The sequence below is a fragment of the Anser brachyrhynchus genome (genome assembly GCF_964034855.1).
Source record: "Anser brachyrhynchus genome assembly, chromosome: 2".
Lineage (NCBI taxonomy): Eukaryota > Metazoa > Chordata > Aves > Anseriformes > Anatidae > Anser > Anser brachyrhynchus.
The window spans coordinates 129080176-129107041 of record NC_137695.1 but is presented as its reverse complement, the minus strand read 5'-3'; the positions used below and the strand labels follow the sequence as shown (position 1 = coordinate 129107041).

At 33.9% G+C, this 26866-nt stretch overlaps 2 long non-coding RNA genes across 2 annotated transcripts in view; one reads left to right on the top strand and one right to left on the bottom strand.

Moving 5' to 3' along the window:
- Positions 1 to 26866, top strand: part of LOC308190358 — a 620619-nt gene that overhangs the window by 273994 nt on the left and 319759 nt on the right. The gene's annotated exons all lie outside the window — the stretch shown is intronic.
- LOC308190659 overlaps positions 4690 to 26866 on the bottom strand; it is a 45468-nt gene continuing 23291 nt past the window's right edge. Inside the window, exons 4-8 of the long non-coding RNA XR_013947447.1 lie at positions 24042 to 24179; positions 21915 to 21975; positions 19899 to 20026; positions 18406 to 18471; positions 4690 to 18130 (exon numbers count right to left, since the gene is read on the bottom strand). This is a non-coding gene — a long non-coding RNA (uncharacterized lncRNA). The remainder of the gene's footprint in view (positions 18131 to 18405; positions 18472 to 19898; positions 20027 to 21914; positions 21976 to 24041; positions 24180 to 26866) is intronic.

The window sequence follows — 26866 nt, the reverse complement described above, 5'->3', positions numbered from 1 at the left end:
TTGTTCAGCCTGGAAAAGTGAAGGCTCCAGGGAGACCCTATAGCAGCTTTCCAGTACCTAAAGAGGGTGTACAAAAAAGCTGGAGAGAGACCATTTATCAGGGAGTGTAGTAATAGGACAAGGAGTAATGGCTTTAAACTAAAAAAGGGGAGATTTAGATTAGATATAAGGAAGAAATTCTTTACTCTGATGGTGGTGAGGCACTGTGAGGCACAGGTTGCCTAGAGACACTGTAGATGCCCCATCCCTGGAAGAGTTCAAGGCCAGGTTGAATGGGTTTTCAAGCAACGTGGTCTAGTGAGAGCTGTCCCTGCCCATGGCAGGGGGATTGGAACTAGGTGATCTTTATGGTTCCTTCAACCCAAAGCATTATATGATTATATGAGTTCCCTGATAAAAGTTGCACAGATATACTTTCCCAGACGGTGTTTCAGCAGCTTCTTATGATATGCACTTAGCCCAAAAGTTCATAAACAATAATAGCGTGCAAAGACATCTTCAGGCTAATATTCAGAACAATATTTTTTATCACAAATTCTTGTTGAGAGGAGATGGTTTCGAAGCAAAAAAGCTTCAAGTGTTCCTCACATCAAGTACAGGTACTTAGAAATTGGTGACAGAACCTTTGTTAGGGGGTTTCAGGCTACTGCAGCCTATGAAATCTGAAAGTTCCTCATAGTATAGAGTACTAGCTGTTTTGCTGAATGGAAATTTGAGCCTAAATCTCGTACCTCCCACCATTAACGTTTAAAATCAAACACTACACCACAAACACACATGCACTTTTAAGTCAGAGAGGAAGACCGGTGGAAAACCATTTTTCATCACAATGCTGCAAGCAAGTTAAAGTGTTGAATTCTTCTACAAATAAATAAATAAATAAATCTGTATGTGATCCAGTCACTGGTTGAGCATGGTGATGAGTAATTTTAAATGTTTTGTGGCTTTGCCAGTTCTTACCGTACCAGCCATGTCATTATGTATCATTGTTTTTCTGAACTGAACTGAATAGTTTCTTCATCTCACAGAGGTTTTCAACACAAAGATATTTTATTTGTGAAGATTGGGCCTGTTTGTTTCTCATCAAAATACAGATTTCTTCTCAATTTGAACTCTTCTTGCTGGAACGGTACAGGACATCTAATTTATGTCTTTCCATAACAAACCTAAGGTTCATTAGTTGAGATTTAGAGAGTGTAATACATCTGCCAGAGGCTGTTGGCTGTTGGCAGTGACTATGCTGAAATGTCTGAGTTCCTTTAGATATCAAACAAAGTTGGCTCCGTGTCCAAACATAGATTTATAAATATATATATATATATATGTATATATATATACTTTCCTAGTGATCTTTGGAAGTCAAATCTTTTCCTTCTGTAAGCAATGAATTTACATATAAAGCAGAAATATCCAACTTCCTGTCAAGAATGTGAGTTATATCATGACAATACACCCAGTAGCTGGGTAGCAAATAAACCTTATAATGTTGAAAATTGCTGGAGAGCAATTTGGAGATCAAAAAGAATGGACCTTGGATCAAACCAGGTCCAGAGTCCCCTGTAGACAATCCTGATATAAAAGGTGTGGAAAAACTAACAAACAAACAAAACCACTAAAATAATACAATATTACATGACTGTTTAATAAAATGCACTCGTCTTTTTTATTGACAGTATTAGGCATCTATCTGCCTTAGTGTTCTTGCTGGATAGTATAAATACCCATTGGGTATATGGATGTCTCTTCTTTCCACTTTTCCTTTTAGCATATGCCAGTCACTGTTTAGTTGTTGCTCGATTTTCCTAAACCAGGAAGGCACAATAAAGGTTTTCCAACATACATTAAGTGTCATTATACTATTCTAAACATAATTCTTAATCTAAAAATCATGCTCTGTTTTGCAACAATTACCTGAAAGGCTAAGACCTGTTCTGTTATATCTGCAGTAAATATTATCAACATTCCAGCAAAATACCATGCAGTATATAGTCCCCAGTACCCCTATAAAGAAGACAGTTCCTGTCCTCCTCTTCAGGTAATGACTCTTAGCTCTACACCTGTAGAGGTTTCAAAATTTTGTTTATGAGAGGACTTATGAGAGAGGACTTCATTTACCTTGCTGTAGATACAGTTATTTTGGTTTTGTAGAAGAAAAAAAATATATATTTTATTACTCCTATATATATATATTATAAAAATATCAATTAATTGTAATTAAAATTCTGGAGATAGGAAGAAAATTAAACAAATGTGCAAATAGAACAGTTTTGTGTCCTTTCCTTCTATTAATCAGCAAGTAGTAGCAGTCTGTTACCATTTATTTTCACACTTAAGAATCTGTCTTCCCTAAGTCCTGGGAACTTCAGAGAAACACTTTACATGTAAGTCAAACTGACTCCAATCTAGAATACTCTCTGAATCTAATTTCTCAAGACACTTTAGAATTTCGTGGGTTTTTTAGTTTGGTTGGTTGGTTGTTTTTTGTTGTTGTTGTTGTTGTTATTTGTTTTTTTTTTTTTTGGTTTGTTTGTTTTGTTTTGTTTTTGCTATTATGGTATAGCTCAAATCTGGAAAACAGCAGCAATGAAGAGTTTAATCATAAACCTTCACTTAAGAACAGGATCAGGCTACTATTTACCAAAGTAGTATTCCTTTTTATTGTTATTTATTTTCAGCTTTCTTTTTACTGCTTTTCAGTTCTAGATTTGCTTTTGATTGACTTCTACCATTATGCACTTTCATTTACACTAAAAATTCCCTTAGAATATTATCAGTAAGTACCAGACCCCTAAATGTACCAGACCCCTAAAAAGCAAGGAACTGTGTTGTGGATTCTTCAGCTATATCTGTGGATATTTTAACCCGTACCTCCTTACGTATAGAATGATAGGTCTAACAAAAATGGATCCAGACTTAAACTGTAAACTATGAAATTGTCTATCTTCATCAGTTCAGAAGCGGAAAACCAAATACCTCTCATATTCCTTTAAAATGTCTAAAAGCCTTTAATATGCAATCAATGCCTTTAATATGTAATCAAAATTTAACATGTAAAACAAGAAAAACAGTAAGACTAGATGATCAAGGAGCATCAAGTACCTTATGCAAACTGTTCATCAAAACACTTACCAAATGAAATCACAATCTTTTTCCACATAATTTGTAATTTTCAAGAATGACATTACCTTTGCTGATATAGCCTTTGGCCTTTCAAGTTCCCTCTATCTATATTAAGCAAGCAAATAAAATTAAAATATCAAAAAGCAAATGAATAAAGTAAATTCTCCATTTCTATTTCTCCTAGACAGATTCATGTTACATGTATTAGAAATTTCTTCCCTTTTTAAGAATTAGACTTCTCTTTTTGATTTCTTCCTCACAAGAGTAGTGTTCAGATTACTGCATGTCCACATTTGAGAAAGAAAATCTGATAGTATAAATTTCTACAGACAGACAAGTTATTTTCATAGCACACAAATTCTGTTCTCTTTTCATATATTTTTGGTAAATATTATTTTAATTTTATTAATTATGCCATTTATATTTTCTGTAAGCATTACCTTCTGAGAAAAGATATTGAAGTAACTGCTGCTCTGGAGGGGTACAAACTAAAAAATAAAAATAAAAATAAAAATAAAAATAAAAATAAAAATAAAATAAAAATAAAAATAAAAATAAAAATAAAAATAAAAATAAAAATAAAAATAAATAAAAATAAAAATAAAAATAAAAATAAAAATAAAATAAAAATAAAAATAAAAATAAAAATAAAGTAGAGAGAGTCATTCTCAGAGCAAAGACATTAAACCTTTAATTATGAGTAACTGATGAGCTAAGGGGATGGAGTTCCTAAAACTCATATATTATCAGTAGGAAACAAAAGAAAAACCTGTAAATATCTCAAACAATTTATTTTAGATGGTTAAATAATTAAATTTGCAGTTATATACATTTCAGGCCAAATTATGCTTTGTGATGTGTTCCTGTAGTCTTCTACAGAATTCAGTAAACCAAACTAACATGCAAACATAACATGTATCAAAAATTGATCCCTTAGCATCTATTATTTCTTAAACCTTCTTCCTTTCTTTTGGCAATTAACTATACTTGGAAGGTTGCTGTCATCTGGTGTTCAATCTCCACATCTAGTCCCTCTTTCTGTCTTAATAACTCAGTCAATCTTTTTGCTTTCATCTTTATGTACTTAATAAGTACTTAGTACTTAATAAATGTAACCTCACTTGTACTACTGCAGTTCTAGTATGGTGTAGTTCTTCATAATGTTCCATGCTGTTCCATTGGCTTTGCTAGCCAGCAGTGAGTAATCCACAAATTTCTTTACACGTTTTGCAAGCATGTAACAAAATATTTACTAAAATCAGACGAGCCTGTGAAGAAAACAACTAAAAACCTCACTGGACCCTTCTAGTTCCCTTTTAATAAGGAGTTGTTTTCCTCAGTGTTGATTCTTTAATGTTAGTTTTCATGTGTGTGTGCACTAATTCCCTGCATAATTTGTAGATTAAAAAAAAAAAAATGTATATCTTTACAACTTTCCTTGAAGCAGTATTTCATACTTTCAGCTGAAAGCAATTGGATATACTGCATTTATTTTGTCTAAATAATATTTTTCTTTTAAACATATAAGACTAGACTGCCATCACCCATCCTTGATAAACTTATGCTGCATTTTATTCATTTTACTCTATTTTCTCTTTTCTTTTCTTTTCTTTTCTTTTCTTTTCTTTTCTTTTCTTTTCTTTTCTTTTCTTTTCTTTTCTTTTCTTTTCTTTTCTTTTCTTTTCTTTTCTTTTCTTTTCTTTTCTTTTCTTTTCTTTTCTCTTTTCTTTCTTTTCTTTTTTCTTTTCTTTTCTTTTCTTTTCTTTTCTTTTCTTTTCTTTTCTTTTCTTTTCTTTTCTTTTCTTTTCTTTTCTTTTCTTTTCTTTTCTTTTCTTTTCTTTTCTTTTCTTTTCTTTTCTTTTCTTTTCTTTTCTTTTCTTTTCTTTTCTTTTCTTTTCTTTTCTTTTCTTTTCTTTTCTTTTCTTTTCTTTTCTTTTCTTTTCTTTTCTTTTCTTTTCTTTTCTTTTTTCTTTGTTTTGTTTTATCTTGACCTACTTTTTCTTATAATTTTGTTTCAAAACTTATTGTTGAGGGCAAACTAGCATGTTTTATGATTACATAATCCTCTCCTTCCACTACAGACATATAGCTTTTGTCACTTTTCAAATTTCCGTCCTTACTAAATGCCATCCTCAGTATTCCCTAGCCAACTCACTGTATTTTCACCTACATTTCTATTTTTTATTCCTTCACATTGTTTTCTTAATCTTTTAATTTTTACTGTTTTTAGTGATATTTTTTCATTGCCTTCTCCGTAAAACTTTCAACCCTCCTGTAAACTCTTATCAATCTGTCCTCAAGGTTTTCAGCTCCTCTTTCCTCTCAGAGGAAGGTTTCAGTGGCACAGCTCTTTCTTTCAGGATACACACCTTATAATCATGCTTTCTCCCAGTGGTTTCATCTTCACATACATTTTTAGCATAGTAATACTAATGCTCCACCACACCTAATGCTAATGTCTCTTCCAATCCCCACAGATCAAGGCCTAGTCCTTCTGGAGACCTCATTATAAATGAGTAACATACCTCATAGCCAAAACTTAGCCCTTAACCTGCAGTTTCATTCTTTGCCAGAGATGATTGTAAGTGTTTAATGCCAGGGTGTATGGGGCTTTGAGCAACCTGGTCTACTGGAAGTGTCCCTGCCCATGGCAGGGGGGTTGGAATTAGGTGATCTTTAAGGTCCCTTCCAACCCAAAGAGTTCTATGATTCTGTGATATTTCTCTTAAGCCAGATCTACGTAGTAGGAAAACTGCCTCAGGTCTAATCTATTTTCTGTAACCAGGATGGTCTTTCTCCTGTCATTTCCTCCTGTCTCATCAGCTGGGGACACAGAAAAGGCCTCACAATGAACTAAGTCTCTGTCTTGAGCTGCCAGTAAGGATCCTTCAGCATCTTTCCCCACATTTCTTATCACTGTATGGTTTCCTTCAGGTTGGCTAGAGAAGTTGTGGATGCCTCAACCCTGGATGGGGCCCTGGACAAAGTGATCTAATTTGTGGCAGCCTTGCCTATTGTGGGGGGGAGGTTGGAACTAGATGATCTTTAAAGTCCTTTCCAAACCAAGCCATTCTATGATTCTATGATTCTATGATTCTATGATTCTATGATTCTTTTATATACTCTTCTATTTGTTGCAATTTTCATGACAGTTCCTGTAAAATGCTGTACGATCCCAACTAAGTTTCAGAAAAAAAATACATTTCTGTATTTATAAATAGTGGTATATATTTGACAGTTCTTATTTTCCTATCCATTCACATTTTATATAATATCTTCTACTGTATACTGATGGGTAAAGGGCTGTGCTTTTGTGAGATAATCCAGAGTTTATAAAAAAAGGACATTGATATAAACTATAAATTTGGAGTGATGCATAAGTAAAGTAATATAACCATCTTTTTATAATAAAGGAAGTCTGCATCAACAGAAAAATAAATCATGGATATATTCATATGTAGTATACATTTCATGGACACTGTTCTGAGCAACTTAGCTGTTCAGAGATGAATAAACATGGAGTTTGTAATATTATGATACAAAAGAAAAGGAAGGAAATCTGTACTTTGGTGAACATGGCTGCTCTTTTAAAAATTTCTTCTAAAAATATGTTTTATCTGTGGTCAAATTTCCCTAAAAGTGCTCTTGAATATTATATCCCTCCCATGGAGTACCTTAAGGAGAATTATATGCAAGCTACATTTTTTTAAAATTATTATTATTTATTTATTCTCCCACCCACAGGATGAACAACGGCAACATCCATTCCACACACGAGCTGGAAATGTTTCTGTTTGGGGAAATATTTGCTTAATTTTATGAGCTGTAGCTACATTGTTAATTCAGATCTGGTTCTTAAGTTTCCAGGGTTAGTGGTCACCTCAGGCCAATACTCTATGCTGTAGGTCTAGTAAATTAATAAATATAGCCTTCCACTATACGGTACCTGCCAGCTCTCAACTTTCTCATCTGATACATAGCTTTATAGGAGTACTTCTAGTCACAACATACAGTCTTGTATTTATCTCAACTTGCATTCATCACCTCCTTTCCTGCTGTCTGTTGATTTTCATGTGGTTACTGGATATCCCGTTTAAAAACACAGCACCCAGAAGGAATGTAGACTTTTTAGCTTAAAGTTCTAATTAAGAGGTGTAAATCCTTCTGTTCCACATATTTTTAAAAGAGGTTAGAGCCAACACTCACAATTTTCCGAGAAGAACACTCCCTCCAGCTACTGTATGTAGTACATAAGGGAGTAGAGCCAGTTTTAGCCATGTATGAAACTCAATGTATTTGCAGAGGGGCCAAATACAACAATCAAATGTAGGAACTAAAGAATCTTTCAGTAATACAGTGGTGAAACAGCTGGGTTAGAGCCATTTTTCCATTTAAATGTAATGAGATGTAGCGGGATTTTTATTCTGTGCACTCTGAGCTTGCAGAAGTTTCCTGTGTGTATTTTCTTTATTTAAGAAAGTTGAAAAAAAAAAAAAAAGTTAATTCCTTATAACAACGAGAAGTTCTGTCATGTAAAAATATTAAAAAAAAAAAAACAAATTATACTGGCTACAACATCCTTACAATTCCTACCTTCAGTTAGCTAGATTCTTATGGAAAGATGGTCACGTATATTTATCTTATGATCTGAGAGAAACAGTAGGACCCCACTGCCACTGACTCTTTGGGTAGGCTCCAAAGAGCCTACCTAACTAAAACTGTAACTAAAATCTGAAAAGATAGGTAGGGAAAAAAAAAAAAAAAAAAAAGAGAGATTTTTTTGTTCTTGAAGGCAAGCATTCTTTCAAAATTTCTAAGGATTAGATTTTTTTTTTTTTTCATAAAGTTTAATTTATGCTGACATGAGTCATCTTATTTAGGCTCTAGTGAAACCAAATCTGCTATTTAAAAGTTTTCTCTTTCCTCATATTCAGCAAAGTTGAACTGGCAGTGATAAGATTTTGAAGGGAATAGTCAGGGAATGGAACAGAGAGGATACTAGGTGGAGAGCTCCCAAAATTAAATAAATAAATAAATAAATAAATAAATAAATGAATGAATGAATAAAAGACATTTCAAAGACATTTCATGGAATGACAGAAGCAACATGGGAATGCTGGAGCGTCACCTTGCAAGCTTTTGGAAATTTTCATATGTTAAGCCATCTTCATTGGTCAGCATCTTTTAGATTTTCTTTGCAACAAAGTCCCTGATACCCAAATTTAAGAATAAAGAAGAGATTCAAAAATTTCCCCAAACCCAAGATTAGCAACTACTGATTTCATCAACTTCAAAGGAAGCTCCCAAGATCCATATATTCCAAAACATATGCCAAACAGTCACTTTGGCTAAAGTGAGGTCAACACATACCCATAACTTGAGAACTCATTTTATTTTATTTATTTTTCAGGGGGGCAAAATATGCAAGATTTAATGTAGCTGCACCAGACAGACTTACTAATTTATAGACTATTTGTAATTCATTTTAGCTGTGAGGTTGACCAGATCTCATTTGCTCTACTTGAGATATATTTTGTTAAAGCAAACATAGTCATATAATGACATTCAAGATTCAAATTGCTTCCACATATTTTCTGTTTTGAAGGAGGGACTTCAAAGCACACAGCCAGAGAAGCACTATTCTCAGCAATGCCCTATCTCTGTTATTTCAGATAGGCTGATCCAGTTTCTAGCCAACATAACCTCACAGAAACAACAGAGGTATAAGGACCACATACATTTATACTTTTTACCCCATTTTTGATTTACCCATGCTAATCTGTGGTTTCAAATAGGTCACCTCAGTCCTAACTAAAATCTTGGCAATGAAGAACTGGAGCAGGAGGAAGAGCTGGATAAGGACATTTGCAGCCAAATGGACAGAAGTCAATTACTCCTCTGTCCCTTCTTCTTCTCTTTCCTTTGCTGACATGTTTCAACAATACACCAATAAGACAAAAGGAATTTTGCCCTCACACTTTAAAACTAACCTGTGTCTTTTCCATGTATCATGAAGCAATGCAATGCAATGCAACAGCCTATACAGACCTTTGCTGCGAGCTCTTGACCAGTAAAGGATCATCTGCAAAGCCTTCTATTTTAAGGCTTCATGACTACATTATCTCATCCAGTGTCATACCCTACTTGTAAGTAGAGCCAGATACTGCATATTAAATATCAAATGCACTGGTAAATGTAAGATAAATATATTGTGAGCCTGAATTTTCCAAAGATTCACTAACAAGTGAACCAAATGAAACAATCAGAATCCCTGGTATCGAGGGATTCAACACCTCTGTTGAAATCTCCTAATGAGAATAAAACATAAACAAGAGTTAACCAGAAAGAAGAACTCCAAATGTCCATGAAAAAGATGCGGACTCCTTTATTGTTGATGTTGGTGGTTGCTTGTCTGATCAAGAAGAACAATAAAGAAGAATAAAGAGGATCAATTATTGATCTAAGAAGATCAATAAACAATAAGAAGGGAAATTGGAAAGTGACGCAGACCACAAATGGTCTTTATGAATGCACTGGTGGCTTACATAAACAATAAACAGAATATAAAAAACATTAGGAAAATTGTAGAGTTGTACCGTGACAACTGCTAGCAACGCTGTCCACTTTCAGTAGCCAGTTCAGGCTATGTTAATGACAGGTAAAGCATGTCCATTTAAGAATCCGATAGAGGAAAAACTAGGATGAGTTATGTTCATGCCCTTGTACATAAGGGTCAGATTGGAAATGATTTGGCGTAGGTGATTGTCTCTTCTGAAAGTAGTAGGTTTCTAACTAAATCCTAATAATGCAAACATAAAGGCTGTTAATGTACTTATTAGCCATCACAAAATGCATTTCACATTGGATGGTTATAATACATTATAACAGCAGCAATCACACCTCTGTAATAACAGTAGCAGTTCATTTAAGGAGAGCAAGTATACCTCTTCTTCTAATCCATTATGTGAACATGATGAATGATGATGGTACAAAGCTCATATAGGAGGGAAGTGGAACTGGAAGGTGAAAGAACTGCCTTTGTAAAAAATAAATGGAGTAGCACATGCATAGATGTATATGGGTATAAACACTTCAGAAATCACCACAATAAAAAAATGCTTCCAAAACCAGTCAAAGTTTAAACATGAAGGAGGAGAAAATTCCTTGAAAAAAACTATTCAACTTCAGAATTAAAAAAAAAAAAAAAAGGCAAGAAGATGCTTTAAAAAGTAAGAAAATATTTAAAGAAATGTGTTTCTGCAGGGAGGGTCTCCTGGCACTAGAATTTCCTACTTCACAAGGGTCGGTTGACCATAGTCTTAAAATCTGAGCTTGGATTCATTACACAGTGGTTGATATTTGAACACAGTTGCCCATCAGGCTGAGACCCAGATCTTTTCCAACAAACTCCCAGAAATTATGCTTTAAATTATTAAAAATAATAATAATAATAACACAATACTATCCACCACTTTAGAGTTAACCAGTGTAAAGCATACTGGGGTCTGCAATAACAGCATGTTTGTGGTAAAAAAGTGGAAAAGAAACATAAGGTTATTTGATTTAATAATAAGTATTAACTACAGGGGGTTTGCTTTTTCTCTTCAGAAGATACTATAATAAAGCTAATTCATAAAGACAATTCAGGAAAGACTGAGAAAAGTGGAGTCTTCTTGAAGAGAGCATTGTAATGACTGTTTACAAATTGAAATCCATGTTAGAATTTGGAGTTTGGTGGAGCTTAATGAACGTAAGTGCAGTTTAAAGTGTACATAAAATAATACTTCATTTTTGTATTATTCAAGTTACAAGATGGAGGGTTTTTATTGTTGTTATTGTTGTTTGTTTGTTTTTTAACACAGGAGTATTACTGAGGAATAATTAAAAAATAAAAATAAAAATGTAAGGGTATTTCTTCCTAAGGAATGTATAGTAAGGAATGATCTTTCCTTAATGCTGGAAAAAGCATTAAAAGAGCATTAAGGAAAAGATTTGGCTGTTATGCAGCCTGCAGTGTCACAATACCACCAGAGAGCAGATTATCAGGGGGAAGATATGTCCTCCTCTGTAGTTCAGGCCCTCTAATCATCACTCAGCCTGGAGTTGGATTGGTCCTTCTGGGGAGCATTTCATCTCCCAGTCAGCCTCTTGCAATCCAGGCAGCAGGTACAGGGTCCCCAGCGTCGTATCCCACAGATGGCCTGGGCTGGCAGTTGCAATTATTTACAGTGGTAACGAGGAGTGTCTGAACACAGAGGCTTCTTTCTGTCTGTCACTGAAGAAGCTGATCTCTGAAGTTGTGAGAAGTTCACACGGTTGTAGAGGTTCGTGGGAATCATAAACCTCTTCTCAGGTGGGAGAACAGTGTATATTCTACTGACAACAAATTGCCAAGGAGCATAACTGAAACTTTACATAAGATGGAAGTGGAAAAAAAAATATACTGCAACATGAAGATGGACATAGTGCAGCCACAGTGGATTCTTTACAGCATTTGATATTGCTCGACATATTCCCCAACACATCATGTTTTGAAGCTCATACCATACTTAGGAAACCATGATTTACACTTTATTTTAAGCATGTATATTATATATGTTATTAATTATTTGTGCCTTATCTTTAGAAAAAGGTTAGACATTTTAAAGATTAATTATGCTAAGAAATGGTATGCTGTGATAGTACAGGGATTTCTTCATGCAGTGGATTTCATTCCTTTAAGTAGTTGTTCCATCTAATTCTTGCAAAATTCAAGGTGAAAGTGACAAAAAAATAGTCCAACTTCTGATATGCCTCTGAACATATACCAAATCCTTAGCAATTGTTACCTAAACAGTTTCTTAACAGCAACAGGCACCGTGCTGTACATCAGGCTATCCATTGAGATTGCATTGAGAAACAAAGGGAGGACAGAGTTCTTCCTCCCTGATTCTCATACCAGAAAACCACCATATATTGAGGGATATTATACACTTGGGGGTATACAAAGGCAGGCAGGACCTTTTCCAGGAAAAGTCGTGGCACTGGCAGGACTAAGGCATACAACTAAGGCCTTAATGATTTGGCAGTGCTTCTTGAGGTAATGCCTTCACACTGCTGCTATGGGCTTTTGCTCAGAAATCCCTTATTTCATTCTATGCTATTCATTTTGGCAGAGAACCAATCTGTCAAATGTCCATTACCTTTCATTGCAGACTACATCTTCAGCATGCAGACTTTGAAAGAAGGCTCTGAAAGTTGGGTAAGCTGGAATTAATTTTATCATAAGTGTTGTATTTGCTGGAACTGGTTATCTGCAATGGTATGAATGAAGAGCTTTACAGTCTATTTTTTCTTCAGATTATGTATGTCAAATTCATGTTGTGGAAACCCAAATCAGCTGTTATAAATCTAAAACCAAAGTAAAGAAAAAAATTGTTCTTTAAGAAATAATTTATACACTACTCCCCTAATAAAGGATTTCACAAGCTGTAATGAAACAAAACAAAACAGAACAAAAAAACTAAGAGACTGATCACTTGTGTTGGTTCTTATGCAAAATAAAATAATGTGTAGACAGAGATTCAGAACAAACTAATATAAAATAAACCTTTCCTAACTGTTTCAGCATGTTTTACTTTAAAGTTTTTCACCTTAAACCTAAACGAGAAACATATAGACATATACCCACACAAAGGTATTATCATCAACAATAATAAAAACAATATTATCTGAGACCTAAAAATTGTTGAAGGTAAAATAGCTCAAATGATTCTTAATGCCTTTCAGGCACATCTGAATCAAATAAGGTAATTATTCTTTAAAATGCTTACACAAAGTCTGATTTGCATGTTAGTAATTGCTATGCTTTGTGGCATCTAGCAATTGACACAGCAATGATTTTAATTATTGTAATTTCATCAGTATAAATACTTCAAAGTTATGCAAATAGTACCTCATAATCCACATAGACAGTTCAGAGTATTTGATTTACTAGTCTTGTAAGTCTCTTTGTCTATGCAGTTTACTCTCAGATGTGACTGTGCATTGCAATTGAAGCCTTTCACTCACATCAAAGCTCTAAATCATAACAAGATGAGCTAATTTTACAAAGACTGACACTTCAAACATTAACTTGCAAATACAATTATAAGATGAAATATATAAAGGACTTTAGAAGGATATCATCTGGCATGGATACCTGCAGTTCATCATATCTGATGTTTTCTATGACAGTGGTAAGCAATGATACTGCAAGGCCAAATGTCTTGGTGTGAACAATTACAAACAGTCATTCTTGCTTCTGCACAGCTCTGTAAAAATACTTCATCCTGTTTTAAAGTTGTGTATTTTAAGTATTTTCAAAAGAATTAGTTTTTTTTGTCTGTTTGTTTGTTTGTTTGTTTGTTTTAATAGCATAGGGAAAGCACCGCTCTCATGACTGTTTCTGCTAGGGAAAAAATAAAGAAATAATATCATAGATGACATTTTATTTCAATAATAATGCAAAGGTACATCTGAGTGAATGCTTCTAACAATATTTGTACAAATTAAGAGCAGGTTGTGGTGGGGTGGGGTGGGTTGAAGTAGGAAAAGTTTCTACTACCGTCTTGTTGCCTGTTATTTACAGAAAAACCCCAAACCCAGATTTTAGACCAGATGTTCAGATGTTATAAATCACAGAATTTAATAAAACTTAGACAAACACTTTTCCCTTAGATAGCAAGCTTTTCTGCATCAAATTCATAACCAAAATGTTATATATCCATAACATCAAATGTAAAAAAAAAACATTGTTGACTAGCAATATTTTCTGAGCTATCACTAATGCTTGTTTTACAGAAGAACTTCAGAATAAATCTAGTTATTCCCATCCAATGCAAGCTCCACATTTACTGAGTGAAAACAGAATAAGATCTGTAGTCTTTTTTTTTTCTTTTTTTTTTTTTCTTTAAATTTTTCTTTCTTTTTTTTTTTTTTTGTGGGGGTGGTGGGCGTAAGTTTACAGCCTACCTTGAAGAGTGCAAGTAATCAAAATCAAAATGTGATCACCTACAGAGAAAATACTTTAAAGGGGCTCAGAATGCTCAGGTAACTTGGAGGGATTTTGATGCCTACAAACAGCCCATGTAGAGACAACATGGTAATGGCAGGAGACAGGGAGCCCAGTGTATTTTTAAAATCCACTAGAGTGATATTGGAGTCAGAAAGGTGAAAGGTTTCATAAGAGATAACTCGAAGAGCATCATGACAACTTGCTTTCTGTATTTTTTGTAATTGCCATTTAATTCCTTTGCTTCTTACTGATTGCATAACAGTTACCATCTAATCTTGTAAAGAAGGCAGAAATAAAAGGAGTAGAGAGAGAGATAGGAAGGAACAGCCTTTGCATAAGTTAACTTTATTTGGAAAAATAGAAGTCTAAACCAAAACACGACATGGGACTATAAAATCATGAACAGTTTGAAGAAAGTGTACAGGGAGAAATTAATTCTCACACTAAAAGAACGAGATGACTGTTGATGACAACTAGGAGAAATGAGATTTAAAGCAAACAAAATGAAATATTTTTAATGCAATGTGTCATTAAGTGGTAGAAATCACTGACACAATGTTTTGAAGGCAGAAGTAATAAATGGGCTCAAAAGGTACTATTTCATGGAAAAAGGGCCTGTCCAGAACTATAAACACCATGACTGTGATGCAAAGACTGATCCAGGAGGCCCCTCAGGGACTGACTGCTGGATGCCAGAAAAATATCCCCCTATACTTGCCATTTCTTTCTACTTGTGAGCTATTTGCTACTGGCCACTGTCACAGACAGGAAACTAGCACAGAGCAACACTTCTGAGCCTCTAAGAAAGTCACTGATTGCAATATTTTGCAAAATTGCAAGCATATAAAATTACCAACTGTAAAAATTAGCATGACAACAATGTATGGCATAAATGTCTTGGAAGAATGTATAACATGGACCGTTCGTAGAACATGTCTACCTGTTTACACATACATCTTGGGTTCTCAGATATTGCTCCAGAAGAATCAAGAGAAAGTTGACATAAGAAAAAAAAAAAAAAAGAAAAAAAAAAAGATGTCAACATTAAGCATTTCAGCCAAGTTGTAGACTACTCAGGTAAAAGATGACTTGCAAATCCACCTTATGTAAGGGAAGGAAGGAATCACTTGAAAGGAAACACTGAAAATCAGACAGCAGCATGAACAGCTAAGTAAATTCCACACACAAACAATGAAACACTGAATGATAACACTGTTGTATCACACTATGAAAGAGCACAGTGATGGAAGTGACATACTAATGCAATCACATGTAAGAAACTTGAAATATTAGAAACCAGAATTAGTTTTACCTGTGCTCCTAGATGTAATTATTGGCTGGCACTGACTCACGTATACCCACTTCTTTATTACATTTTTTTTTTCAGATGATGAGGAAATAAAAATTGTTTAATAAATTAAGAATTATTTTAGTGGAAAACAGTAGCTTCCACATGGAAGTAAAACATTTGGTAATTGTATACAGATCATTCAATATCTGTTCCTCTCCTAACTATGAAAACAAAACAAAACAAAACAAACAAACAAACAAACAAAAAGAATCTATTTTGCAATTGGATCTTTATTCATACACTTAGCTCCCCCCACCCCCACCCCCCATCCTACTACTACCTTCTTCCCTTCTTCCAGCACCGCTTAAATCAAGGGTGGTTATAAATTCACAGCACTTCATTTTTGGTGCCAAGGTGCCAAAAATATTAGTTAAAGAATGCACACCACAGTAAGCACAAAAATATTTGATAACGTACCTGAAATCTAATAAAGATATCAAAAATTTTGTAGGAAAGATGATTCAACTAACATTTCATCTTTGTAGGCAGTCCTTAAATGGCTAATGCAACATATACTGAAAAATTGCTAAGGAAAAATTTTACCGTCACTATGTTGCACCAAAGGTCAGTAGTCATTTAGTAGTCATTTCATTTCAATAAATTCTAGAGCGTCACTTTTCCAGTCCTTATAAGTTTTGTTTAGAAAATAAAACAAAACACTGTTACTGCAAGAGTACTACTTAACAATTAATACACACAAAATATAATTATCAGGCCACTCAAAATAAAGGATGTAATATACGTACCTAGGGTGTACTTTTAGGAGGGGAAGATGTATGAGTTGCTAAGATGTATTGAAAAACAACAACAACAACAAAAACTAATAGAATCCAAGTTTAATTTTTAACCTCCTGACTTTTCTTTCTGTTAATTAACACTGGGATCTCATCCAAAAGCATTTGCACAACATTAATTTGCTAATAAATTAAATAATCTCAACTATTGCTGGGAACAAGGCATCCTTATAGTCTGAGAAGTATGTGTTCCAGAAATACGTTTCTTGTAACCATTAAGAGTGACTTGGATCATGATTAAAAATCATGTAACACTAAATTCAAATTAAACACATTGGTAATCAGATTCACATGTGTTTAGAGCAACACAACAAACCAGCATGTACACAAATATTTATATGATGAAACCAGAGTAAACAAGCAACAACAGAAAGAGAACAGGATGGAAATTGAAACATTATAGTCATTATATTATGCTAAACAGTATATTGGCACTTCTGAGAATAGTTAGTTAGTGTTAACTATTGTGAAGTATGCTACATCATTTTATGAACACTTAAAAGAATCTGTCCCTGTTGCAATGTCTCTACAAAACCCAGTAAGTGTGTTAGTTTTTGCTCAAATCCACTTTGTCCTATTATAAGAAAGCAATCAGATTCTGTAAACCGACATCAAGATTGTTTTAAGTTCTAAGATTCACTCATTTAAAGTGAGGAATAGCTTATGAACCATCCCCAACATATGTCAGGAAGTCCATATACAGCTGGTGATCAGCAGTTTGCACTCTAGAATACACCATGAATTACCTAGAATAAAAAGCATAATTTTCCTATTAAAAGCCTACTCACTGAAGAAAAATGTATCATTGAACAGACCAATCTTTATGAAAGAAAACCCTATGCAATGTTCTCATTTAAAGGTGATAAAGTAAATCAAGTATTCCATCAGGTATTTTTCTTTTTTTTCCCTCACCATTATGTGCACACAAAAATAAAACCAATATCTGACCAAAAAAAAAAAAACACTTTTTTTTTTCCTCTCACACATGCCCAAAAACCTTGAAATGAAAGAAAATTCTAATATGTGTTACCTGTAGGAACCAAATTCCTATGGATTCTTTATCTAGATGGACATGGCACATCTATAAAAGTAAAATTCAAAACTGATTACTGCTTTCTCAACCAGTAATCCTCAGATGAGGGCACTTTTCAGGTTCGGTTCTGAGCTCTGTTTGGGTCTAGTCTCAGAGTTTGTTATGTTACCATCATCGATGGTATTTTCTAGTTTATTTGAGAAATAAGCAACACTATTGGTCCAGTCTATAATGACCAGTGAAGCTCACTATGTCCCTTTTTAATACAGTTTTCTCAAGTTCAAGCAGACCTACTAGCAGTTATGTCTAAAACCTTCAGAATAAACAAACTAAAATTAAGAGACAGTAAAAGAAGGAGCATTCTTCCCATTAGACCCTTACTGTGACTTTGTCTTGTAATGGAAAGAAATTAAAACTATTATATATATATATATATATATTTCAATGCATTTCTCAATTTACAGCATTTGTGTTCAGAAGCATTTCCTCACGCAAACTCTGATTACTGTGCGGAGTGATATAGGTGCAGCAGAAACTGAAGAGCCATGATTATATTGTACATGTATTTCATGTCATAAACATATGAAACATTTAAAATATAGTATTAAAAATGTAACAACATTTCCTAGCACAGAAAGAACAAAGGTGTGGGAGAGCAGTTTTTTAAAAACCTTTTAAATAATGCTGGTAAGAAATGTCCCAACATGATAAAAATCCTGTCTTCGAATAAATTCCCCTTCATATTATTCTCTTTGTTGTAGATGCAGACTGTGCTTAAAAAAGGGAACGGCTGGTTGCTTAAAAAAAAAAAAAAAAAAAAGGTTTTAACTATTTAAGCTGCTGAATAATTATTTTAAACCATTTGTCAGAAAAGATGGCTACAGCTTAAAGGTTAAACAGTAGTTGATGACTATGAGCAACACTTTTAAATAACTGTAATATCAGTAAGAGATGTTTAGAATTTAAGAGATCTTGAAATATATTTTTGTAATTAATCACCATCTTGTCAATTCCTTCCTGCTGTTTTCCATAGCATTCCCCTGAATGTAGTTTATAATAATGAATTACATACCTTTCTTGTACGAAGTTCTGAATAACAGTAAAACAGTGCCCAACATCTGAAGATCATGGAATATATCTGGGGGAAAAAAAAAAAAAAAAAGAAAAAAAAAAGAGGAAGAAAGTTTGGAGATTGCTGAAAATAAGCTATTCATGTTTTTAAAAGTGTTCTTCTCACTGTTAGTCACTGCTATCCTGGCAGATAGGAACTTTTTCCTACAGAAACAGAGACCCTTTAAGTGGACATGTCATCAAGATATCAGAGAGTAGAGCTAAAATAGTAGCCAATACATCAGAGTTGGATCTGCCAGCAAGCCATCTCCTGTAAACCTCACAGTATAAAAGTGTCAGTCTTCTCTGTTTTCACTTGAAGATGTAAACTATACTTTTCAGAGATTATTTTCTGATCTACTTCAACAGGTTCGGGGTCCTTGAACACTGAAGGAACAACTGGCTTGGCTTCCACCACACTTCTGTTTGTATAGCCACAACACCTGCCACTTTAGATAATTCAGAGGGTAGTCTCCCAAGGGCCTGTCTGATATAGTCCTAAGGGCAAGGGGGAATGTCCTATGATCCTCTCCCAGAAAACTTTCCTTGCAAGGCTGGGAATAACACTGAAGAGCTAAGCACATGCTATTTGTTTCTCAGTATGTCCAGTACAGAAAAAATAGCACAACTTTCTGATTTCTGTTTGAATTTCAGGCACTGTGGAAAAAGGTAGATTTTTCTCGTCCAGCTTAGGTAGTAAAGTTCATTTAAGCTTCAGTGACTCCTGGGAGTCATAATACATCTCCTTGCAGGCTTCTTACCTCTGGGTTTGCCTGGAAATGGGAGGATTCAGGTAAACAATGTGGGGCACAAGGTTCAGTCATGGCACACCTCAGCAGGATACTAAACCCCATAGGAAGTTCTTGCCTTTTTTAATTTTCTTTGAGCCCAAGCATATGAGCTGAGCTTTCCCAGTCTTGTAAGAAATTTCTCTGCCTTGTGAGAATGCAGCCTGAAACTACTGTGTTGAAACAAATATATTACATTTTGCTCTGGGAGAAATATAAGAGGGGGAAGAGAAAGAGAGAGAGAGCAGTGACCCAAATTAGTCCTATTGCAGTCTTCTTTGTATCCATGAAAATTCTTATATTATTGTTTTATATCTTATATGGTATTACCAGCTCCTCTGACACTGCACGCTGAATTCTCATTGACATGGAAATATTGCACCTACTCACATGGAAGGAAACTGCCCACAAAAAGTTATTTATTTGTATATATGAGACAAATGTCAGAAAAGGAACAAAAACAATTTAGAAATCAGTAAAAATTTTCCCTGTTGTATTGAGAAATATAGAGATAACAGAATATTTATTTTTAATAGCCAAATTTGCACCAACAAGAAAACAATGCTAAGAACTCACGCAGTGTGAGTTCAACTGTGTTGAATTTTTTCCGTTGCTTTCTTGGATGGAGAAACTTAATCACTATTACAGAATCTCCCTTCCCCAATACCTCCTGTGTTGAGCAGGCAGGATTTAGGAGCAGTGTGTCTTCTCCCTGGTAGGTAAGGAGTGAGTAGAAGATGCAGCCTGTAGCACTGCTTTACCAAGCACCCCAGGGGTTACATCAGAGGATCCATCCTGCAATGCCGAATTAATACAATTAGAAAGGCTCACATACTCACTTTAGGGACCTCTACACAGCAGACCTCTGCATCCTCTGCTCCAAGCCCTGAGCCTGCTGCAGTGGTGCACACATTTGTTCCCACCAGTACTTGCTTTACCCTTCACTAAACATGCTTGCTTAATACAGTCTTTCAGATAGTGGGAAATAGGTCCCTTGAAGGCTGTCATTCCCTTTTGGTAACCTTCTGAAACAAAACAAAGAGGTGATCTGACTTTCTGCTCTCCAGAGTTCACTTGGGATCAATTCCAACAACTCTCATAATGTTGAGATTAGGCAGCTTTTCCTCCTCCTTGTTAACAAGGCAATGACAAAGAGTGAGAGAAGTCAATTTCCTTTTCAAACAAAACTAAGAAACCAATCCCTAGTAAACAGAAAGGTTACAAATAAGTAAGGCATTCCAAATGGAGAAAGCCTGCAGGACTAGTGGTACTGGCTTCCAGGACATGGGGAGATCATCTTTAGAAAGCAGAAATTTGGATTCCATAAGACTTTAAAGAGCAGACTCAAATCCCAAGAGAAAGCTCTTAAAGGTTAAACTTGAAAGCTGCCTTTCTGAAACAGCCAGCTGCCAGCCTGACCGCTGACACCATCTTTGCCCCGGACAGGGGCCTAAGCAATCAGGGAGCTGACATCTAATATACTTTCCTCACGCAGAGCAGCAGGCAGGATCTGGCACCTCCTGTTACAGGCTGCTGAAGTTTCCTCTGAGCTGACTGAAAAGACGAAAGCAGACCTCAGGAACCAATCTGGAAATAACAAGGTCAAAATGACCTGTTCTGAAGCAAAGTTCATTAAAACATTGGCTTTTACGAAGGCATTTACCCAAGCAGTGTCGGACCTTCCCATCAGTGATAAATCTCACCTTCGTACAACTCTAGGAAAACATTCTTCATACTGCTCATTTTGGTATGAGCACCAATGAGTTTCCTCCCAGTCAGCTGATTTATGAGGTGACTAACATCTCTCCCTCTCAACTAGAGTAGGGCTGCCAACCCTTGCTATCCATTTATATTGGCTAGAAAACCATCAGGGGAATGCATGGATATGAAGTGGTACTTTTTTATTTTTAATTACTGAAGTGATTACAGCAAACAAAATATGGAGCACGCCCCAGCACTTTGGTGGATATTTTCACTGTGTGCACAGAATTTGCACTGGACATATCCTTTCCATGCTAAGCTAACTGCCAAGTTACAATAAATAAATACATAAATTAGTAAATAATCAAATATCTTGTTTTGTGCAATTCCCAACAATGTATTTCACAGCTGTTTACACAACTTATTGGGTGAATAAAAGTACCTGTCTTATTTAAAATCATTTCAGTCTCAAATTCCTTAAAAACACTCCTGATTGCATTTTCATGACACTCTTGCATGAAGGATGACAACACTGAGGAACCTGGATTCCTATAGAGCTAGATATGTAATATTTTAAGCAACATTATAATTAGGGGACTTAATGAAGCCTGGTTTCTTACTCTTGGTGTTTTGTTCCGCAGCATTACCCAACCCTTCTAATGATCACATCCCAAGTTCTACCTGCTATTTTATCCCCTATAGGCATGAGACAACAGTGCTGTAGAATGTCAAAAGTAGTGTCTATTATCTTGTTCATTTCCTGGTGCTACCACACAGAAGATAAAAGAGATGCTTCTCTGGCCTTCAGCTTCAAAGTAAACTCCAAATAGTTTATCCACCACTGCTTTTACTGGGTTAAACTGGGGGGTGTAGGGGAATAATTCACTCACTATGTAAGCCTAATTTCCACAGGAAACCATGTTAAAAATGTTGAAAAAAAGTATTAAAAATAGGTTGAAAGAGACAACAAACTGTCTTTTACCTTTACTTTTTATCTACTGTGAAGATGAATTCATTGCAGTCCAAACATCCCATCAAGTGTACTGAAAGTTAAGGAAAGAATAAACTGTCTTACATTCAAAAAGAAAAGAAAAAAAAAAAGGAAACAAACAAACAAACAAACAAAAACCAGACAAAAACAAAAACATGAAGAACAATCTGTTCTGTGACATTTATTTAATTTAACAGGGTGACCTTTTTCTCTGGTGATAATTAAAAATTACATACTGTAGTAAATGGAAGAAGCCCATCTCTTTTCACTCTGCAGATAAAGGCAATAAGAATAATACATATTCTCTAACTACTTAAAGCAAACAAATAAACAAAACCACCACCTTTTTCTTTACTGAACACTTTTTTTTCTAACATTTTCTTAAAGACTTACTACTACTTATTATTCATTACTCAAATACTTATGGGTTCTGTAAGATCAGATACATTCTATCCCTTAAGACAATGATAACATTCATTTTTCTTAATTTCTTATTTTCAGTTTTTCTTAAATATCAATAACATGTAAAAGTTTGCAATGAATATTTGTGTTGCTCTTTCCTAGATAATGAACAGTAGCAAAACAGATTGATTTTTTTATTCCTCAAAAGTAAAAAAAGTCCTGGTTTGGTCCAAGCCTCTTATTCCTTTAAATATATACCAAATTCTGTTAAAATAAAATATATTATTAATCATATTAATGTTACTGAAAAAGTGTATTGATTAAGTTATATTTGTTTATGAAACATTTCAGAAATATTTTGAGTCTCCAGTGAGTTTCCACCTGCTTCCAGTTCCAGAAGGTCTTTTCAAAGATGATTTAATCAAAAAGTTTTCCAATTAAAACAATAATAACAAAAAACATATAATTTTTCATGGAAAGTTATAAGGATAACATTAATAATAATAACATTAATAATTATTATTTATTATTTATATATATTTTATATTTATTATTTATATATAATTTATAATTATTATTGTTATTGTTATTGTTATTATAGTACTAGTAGTATTAGTGGTAACAGTAATAGTGATAGTGATAGTGATAATAAGGTTGCATTTAAATAAATAGTTCTAAAATTTATTAATAATTCAGAATATTAAAACATTACTATAGCTTTCAATATCCCTAGGTAAAATTTATATTAAAAAGTTGGACTAGATGATCTTAGAGGTCTTTTTTCAACTTGAATGATTCTACAATGCTATGTTTATTGTAGCATTTTATCAACAAGTTACAAAGTGCACTGAAGTGCCTATAATACTTATCAGCTAACAAGATTTTCAGAAGATACAAACCTTGTCTAGTTTTTGCCAAAAGTTTATTGTAACTCAAACTATGGACTTTAAACTAAATTAATATATTTCTTTCACTATCTTCAGATAATTTAAAAATTTATTATGAGTGTAGTCTATTTTAAATACATGTTCTCTCTTTAAAATTTACGTTGATAAAATACTGTAACAATTAGTTTCTCAGGCAAAATCAAGATATGGAATTTTTTTTTGAGATTTTCCATCTAATCAGGACATCAGAAACAGTGTTTTCTGAGTAATCACAAGCAGCCTGTATTCCAAATACTGAGTAAAACATTTTCAATAAAGAGTCTGGGAAGCTGCGTATAGTAAAATATCTTGGGAAATGCATCTATGTTCTAATATATCATGTGCAGAAATAAAAATGTTAATTTATTTGTTGAAATCAGCACTCAATCTCACTTCAGTATCCAAAGTCTAACACTGAAGGAAATATATACTCAAACCATAGGGTGTTTTTTTTTGTTGATTTTTTACTGTTTAATACTCTTTCATTTTTACTGTTTAATACTCTTTCATTTTTACATTCTTTGTGTTTGTTGGTTTTTTTTTCTGTCTATGTGTATGTCAACAAACCACTGTCTATACATGCTAAGTAGTGCCACAGAAAACCTCTTAAGTGTTAGAAAAATAGAATTTCAGAAACTATGGGACAATTATCAACATTTCTGAATTCTCTAATTTTGTTATAATCTCCTCTTGTAATGGCCACTTTTATTTATTTTTTTCTTGGTTCTTCATGATAGTGTTCAGATGGCAACTGAATTGAATTTGCAACAGAAGGGAAAGAAAATGATACCTTCAGCATGGCAAGATGTCTTTTCTTTAGGATGCTCTCTTTATACATAACTGTTCATCATTGTTCCTGCTGAAGTGCTAAAGGAGTTGAGTCCTCTTGCTCAAGTCCCTAACAGTGAAGTAACTGTACTAGAAGGACCTGAGGAAGAAAAACGGAAAAACAAACAAACAAACCCACAAGCCTTAGACTAATTTTTGATTAAAAATAAGAAAGAAAACAAAACAAAATCCAAAATACACAAACCAAAAACTTCAACATGCACATGGGTCTCCTACTAGAAAAAAAAAAAATTATATATATATATATATATATATATATATATAAGCACATGTGCCAGCTGGGTGAAAAGCTATACATCCACTTTGAAAAAGGCAGGTCATATGGGCTGTGTTTATTAAATAGATTTTTTTTTTTCTATAAATGTTGTTTCAGACCCTCCAAGCAGTTCTAAGATTTATCAATATAACAGAAGGATGGTGAAATTGCAAGAAATAATTAGGTCACACTATCTAAATTCTTTGGTATGTATATGAAAATTAAAGAACTACATGCCCACATACATGAAATGGAGATTGTTTTCAGCAGCAAATTTATGAGATGTCTGACGTTATTAGTGAGTTCTAAGGAACAGCCTTAGGCGCTGATTATGTGCTATTCATTTTACTGGTAAGCACTGCCTGAAAATGGCCATCATCACCAAGATCAAAAGTCTACCTTGAGAAGTATCCTTACTTTGATGGTAGATAGCAGTAAATCCTTATGAAGAGTAAAAAGGGAGGGAGGAATAGAGGAATACAAAGTAATATTTCTCTCCAGACTATCTTCCAGCTACTGCAATGTGAATTTTGGCAATAGAGGTTTAGGTTTAGAGGTTTAGAGGTACTGATGAATTACTCTCCTGTTACTTTGGTAGTCAATTTGAATCCTCTCATTCTGTTGATCTCCACAGTGCATATCAAGGAATTAATGCTACAGTTATGCACATAGCACACATACACTCCAAACATGGCCAAACATTTATTTTCTTCATACAGTAATTTCTCTTATGAAAAGACATATCTCTTATGAAAAGACTACAGTAGTACAGTAGAAGCACACACTATCAGCATTTTAAACATTTGTAATATGTTTACCCTGGAAAATGTCTTCCTAGAACTTGGAGACAATCTCCCCCATCCCAACTAAATGTGAGAGAAGCATAAGAGGTACTTTTGTATGCTTAAGGCTTTGCTTTTTGCTTGTTTTTAATCAGTTTGATTAAAATAAACTAGAGCTACAAACATCTTTTTCCTCATGATCACATTTAATACTTGGAAATAGAGTTGGAAAATACAGGCCAGACACTTGTACAATAAGACACGATTTATTGTAACACAGAGAAAATTCTGTCTCTGATAAATGTTAACACTGTAAACAATTTTTATATTAGTGTTTACAGATTTCAGTCTTTTCAATCCCTATAGATATCTATCTTCTTTATCCCAACAATTGTAACTGCAATAGCTATTTCATTTTCCAAAATTGCAAAAATATTGTTTTAATAGTAGCTATTGATATGGATATATCTGTAGCCAATATTAATGTGATTTTCTAAGATAAAAATCATTTGTTTTAATTTTCTATGAGTCATATAAAGGTTGGAGGGCACTACTCATGACAGCAAACATAGAACATGTACAAGATTATACTTTTTTTAATTCCAAACCTTTCTTACATAGTAAGCACTTTTTGGCATCTCATAATTTAAAATTCTCACAAAGGAACAATAACAAACACTATAAAGTTTCCAAACAGCCAATTCAAATCAGCAGGCAACATCAGTTGCTAGGAATTATGCTGCTCTAGTTATCTTAGAAGTGAAAACAGTAACATGAAATGAATGCAACATTATGTTAAACAATGTAATATGTCCATTTTGATCTTCAAAAAACTGAAATATTTATTACAAGTAATTTCTAGTTGCTTGTTTTTAAGGTTATGATTGCGCTATTCCAGGATTTCATCCTGTTGCACAGACATTTTAAAGCCCTCACTAAATAAGACTTTTTTTTCCTTTTTTTTCCCCCTTGAGAAATAGTGTTTATTATTAATAGAGTTCCTATATGCAACATTGAGGTAAATAAAAACATACATGATTTTTAATTCTAACAAGTTGCCACTGCAACTGTAGTTAGATATAAAATGAAAAAATAAGAATAAAAAAGCAGACTACATAGATTCTTTACATTTCTGAAAGAAGCAAATGGTTGAATAAAATAGTTCATAGTAGAGATAAGGTAAGGAAATATGTACCTGAAATAAGCAAAGTTCATGAAAACAGTTAAGTAAAACAAATATCATGGTAGAGACTGAATTAAATTTTTAAATGCACACAACAGAATATCTGTATAACACAAGTGATTTCCTTCTTACAGTCATAAATTCAACATACAGAAACAATGCATTGCAGAATGATGCACTTTATAGGATTTTTTTCTTCCCCTCTTAAAATATAGAACTATTATGATTCTCTTGTGTGGATGATAAATCCAGCTCAAAAATCTACCCAGTGTGAGTTCTACCAAAACACAGTACTGAGAATGAGCTCTGAGAGAATGAGTTATGATATAACAGTGTTTTGTGTGGTGTGTGTATTGAAGACAGCAAGGAGTGGAAGGGAAGGAAGGGCACACAAAAGGGAGAAAAAACAAGTAGTATTTTAACAGTAATTAAGATGGGAACCAACAAAATTAAAAGTAAAAATAATTAATTTAAGATAAATTAAATCTAATCCAAAAAGAACATTTTATAGAATTTTAAATTAAATAAATTACCATTGGAAAGTA